The 4,395-nt window shown below is 40.9% G+C and overlaps 1 long non-coding RNA gene across 1 annotated transcript in view; it reads left to right on the top strand.

Moving 5' to 3' along the window:
• The window catches only part of LOC115274665, a 9,419-nt gene extending 5,697 nt beyond the window's left edge, over window positions 1–3,722 (top strand). Inside the window, exon 2 of the long non-coding RNA XR_003901210.1 lies at window positions 1,025–3,722. This is a non-coding gene — a long non-coding RNA (uncharacterized LOC115274665). The remainder of the gene's footprint in view (window positions 1–1,024) is intronic.
• Window positions 3,723–4,395: the final 673 nt, after the last annotated feature.

Here is a 4,395-nt window from a genome sequence, read left to right as displayed (position 1 = left end):
TTGTTGAAGGTAAAAGAAAGTAATTTTGTCCTAAATGAGACTGGTTATTTAGAGAAAAATGGCTTGGGACAAAATCTAATGCCAAAAAAGTTGTAAAAGATTTATGAAAAAAAATTTTTAAAAAGGAATTTTATGTGTAGGCAGGAAGGACTAAAATAAATAAAATTTAAAAACACACAGGGTTAAAATTAAAATTCCTCTTCCTTTGATCCAAAGGCTGGAAAATGATGGAACTACTCTTGGTGCCAGCCTCCAAAATCCTCCACATTTGTGTTGTTCCCGTTTAGCAGGGTAACAGATGCCTATGCCATGTAAAGGATGGATGATATATAAAGAGCTTTTACTAAGATACATGAAAGCCATTTTACTAATCTTTACCCATCATATGCCACAAATGGATAGCCACATGGCTGAAGCATAGCTATGTGGGCATTGCTGAAAAAGGCAGGGGAATAGAACTTAACTTTGGCCATTTAGCCCCCTGCATCAATGGCCAATGATCAATATGTAAGTTACTGCTGAGCCAAAAAAAAAAAAAAATGAGTGCATTCTACAACAACCACAGAAAAAATACAGTTTTGTTAATGGCAATAAATACATAAGTGAGCAAGTAAATAAATAAATAAATATAATTTTAGCAAAAAGGGTAAAACAACAGGACAACACACCCCTTTAAGTTGTTTTACTTAAGACTTGGTTGGACTTACACATTCCTTATAGTCCACAAGGCCAAATTGTTGTGAAATCAACATATATTATGTTCAAAACACATGTTAAAAAGCAAAAAGTGGGAATTACCTTTGGCTGCATTACAACTTCAGCTCCTTCTTGATCATGCTATGATTATTCTTAACTTTTAAAATCTTAATCCTTAAGGCCTAACTGCAGCTGAGTGACATTCTTCAAAACAAAATAAACCCTCTCACCCTACGATGCTAGGCAAAACCCCTGAAGGGGGGGGTCCACATGGAATGGGCCCACGAAACTTCTCCCTGGGGTCAAGGATATGCTTGTGTTCTTTCAGATTCCGGACTTCTGTGGATTCCCTCTCATTTGGTAAAGCCTTCCCATGGTGTCATGGAGACCCCCAGGACATCTTCCAGTGAACCAGCACATCCAGAGAATGACTGAGTGAGCGGCATTCGGCCCCCTTCTTCAAGATGGAAGAAGCCTCTTCATGGACTCCTTATCCTGAAGCTACTCCACCAATGAAAGTCCTTGCCCCTGATATGACTGATATGACCAGGCCAGCATCCTCTTTACAACACAATGATATCACATATACCCCTAATTCACATCTGATGGCCATGATTTCTGTCATTAACCAAAACTTTGATATGTGTAACCCCGATTACATTCCCTTCCCTCATTTGTCAGGCCAAGCTCAATATTTATACTGTGCTCATCTCAACCTACCTATATCTGATAGCTTAACATACCTGGGATATTCCTATTAATAATTAGGACAGAGTTCATTGAAGGAGCCAATCTTAACCTGCCCTTCCAAACTGAACAAGAACATTGGCTTTATAGGCCAAGACTCAATGGTGGCTTACCTTCTATGTGTGTTACAAAACTCAGCAACTTATCTACTTGCCTTAAACTAAAAAACAACTGGCTTTTACATGGAAAGCCCAAAACCTCTACAAGGTCGGACAATCATACCTTCTTCTCAGCCACAAGCTTTGCCATACCTGGAAAAACAAGCATATCTCATACTCCCAATGTTAGAACTTGCTCTAGTCTCAAATATTAAGATCACCTCTGGAACATTATTCCCTGGACAACCTGTTATGGGGAAACTGAGCATAATCTTCACTGCTGAAATTGGACTATTACTGACAGGGGCCCTAGAGGACATCTTAAAACAAAATATTCTAATAAGACCATATCCTTTGACCAGTTTAGTAGGGAGAATTGTTTCTGGAAAGATGGAGGCTTGTCTGGCCCTCTAATTTCTGCACATAAAGGGAAATTAAAAGGACCTTGTTTATCTCTGGAAGCTAAGCTTTCCCTTCTTCACGCTTATTATTAACCACAGTGAAAACTATGTAAAATGACATATTAACCTAACTTGGACCTCCCTGTACAATACCTAATTTGCTGGACCACTGTTTGTGTGCCTTCTCCCTACGTTCTCTTTGCTACCTCCACTTTACAGATAAAACAACTAGAAAATAATTATGAAATCTATACCTCCCTGGGCTGGTTTTTGTCCTGTGAAAGTAATGATAACATCACCCAATTACCACCCAATTAAATATCTCCTCCTTGTTAGTACTTAGACTTTGCATTTCAGCCTGGGCTCCTGTTAATCTCTGTAAGCACTATATGCATCCATTGGGACTAGGTGTGCTTTTCAAGCTTACTGGTACTCTACTACAAGGTCAAAAAGATTTTTGTTGGCCTGTTCATCATGGGCATCCTAGCAGTAGTAGGTGTTACCGTCTCTGCCACTGTAGCTGGAGTTAGCCTGCATCATACTCTCCAGAGAGCCCATGTCCTTAATCAATTTATGGTCAATACTGCCAAAAAATTTATGAGTCAGACTTCCATCGATAAACTAGTCTTGGCCTGCCTCGAAGCTCTTGAGGCTGCAGTAGAATTTATTGGAAAAAGACAGGAGGCCTTGTTCCTCCACTCCAGACTGCCCTGTCACCCTAACTACCACCACATCTGAATGACTGGCATTCCTTACAATCATTCCCAAGCTTGGGATGCTGTCCAGACATACCTTCACAGTGTCTTTTCTTCCTACCTCTCTGACAACAGAAAAGATTTAGATCTGACTTTGCGCCAAAAGCTACAATATGCAGAGGATCAACTTAAAAATGCATAGGCTGATTCCTGGGAAATAGGGTATAACCTGAATCCTTTCTCACTTATGGCTAGCACCCATCTCAAATTCTGGATAACTCTGTGAAGCAGAATGCTTTCACTGTGTCTCTTTTTACGTCTTTGCAGAATCACTCTTCAGGCCACCTGAAAGCAAAAGAATGACCAGGAGCTCATCATGATGGTCCTGGAACACAAGACTAGAAGGACCAAGAGAAACAAAAAGGGGGGAAATTGTGGGGAATTGGCCCTGCGCAGGTAGCAATTGGTTAACAAGGCATAAAGAAATAAAAAGCCATAGAATGGTCGCACATGAGTTTGGGTAAACAAGATAGATCCCCCCCAAGAATATGGAAGTGCAGAACCCCAAAAATAGAGAGGAATGGGCAAAAGCTCCAAAATTGGAGGGAGCACCCAGTCTCCCAATATAGAGGTATATGAGGTAAGCAAGATTACACATGTAGGGCAAAAATGCCCCTCCAATTTAATACTATAGCAGAAAGCTGCTTTCATAGGAAGGAAAGACCAAATTAGGTAAGCAGACCTCTGCACTCTGCTGCTGTGGGGCTGCAGGAGAAGCAGCCCAGAGGGGAGGTGCTTAACAAAAGGTGCCTTGTTAACCTTGAAGTGTTTTGCCGAATCTATCCTATCCCCTAGGCTAGCTAAGAGAAACAGGCAAGGCGTCTCCTTTCTGCCATTAATGACCACTTGCCCATCTACCAGGTGCCAGGATTTAGTTTTATATTGACCCAAACCCCAAACACTGTATATCCTCAAAAATCCCCTTTCCCTCATGCGCAGGGGTTGATGTTCACAGCTTCTTTATCTCTTTGTGCACGCCCGTCATGTTTGTAAGCTTTCTGATCTTAATAAATATGAGGCAAAGACCCTTGTTTAGAGTCTATTCCAGGACATTAGCCATCTCTTTCCTATTTTTTAATTCTGCATCCTGCACCCTTGCTAAGACAAGAGAGAACTTTAGACCCAGAGTCTATGACAATGGTTGACGAGTATCGAGAAAGGCACTTGTTATGATGAGCCTTGGGTGTTGTCTGTAAGTGAGGAATCACTGAATTCTAATCCTGAAACCAACATTGCACTGTATGTTAACTAATGAGAATTAAGTATTTGGGGAGAAAACTAGGAGAAAAAAAAACTAGGAAAAATCAAACCAAGACGATGTGGTCTTGCTATTTTTACACCTCCATTTTGACCCTGCTATCCTGACTCAGACATTTTATCTTGGAGAACTTAGCTCACACACAGAGACGATCTTGTTTTGGTACAGTGCTACACCAACGTTGAAATCAGAAATATAGGAACATAGGATGTCTGTGGATAAAGTGTTTTTCAGGGAAAACTAATGAAACATTTCAATTAATTCATCAGTTTATTTTTTTATGTTTTATTTATTTTTGATACAGAGAGAGACAGAGCATGAGAGGGGGAGGGGCAGAGAGAGAAGGAGACACAGAATCTGAAGCAGGCTCCAGGCTCTGAGCTAGCTGTCAGCACAGAGCCTGACGCAGGGCTCGAACCCACGAATGTGAGATCTGACCT

This window comes from Suricata suricatta, chromosome 12, assembly GCF_006229205.1.
Source record: "Suricata suricatta isolate VVHF042 chromosome 12, meerkat_22Aug2017_6uvM2_HiC, whole genome shotgun sequence".
Taxonomy (NCBI): Eukaryota; Metazoa; Chordata; class Mammalia; order Carnivora; family Herpestidae; genus Suricata; species Suricata suricatta.
Note: the sequence above shows the minus strand (reverse complement) of the source record. Positions and strands in the feature narration are given on the sequence as shown.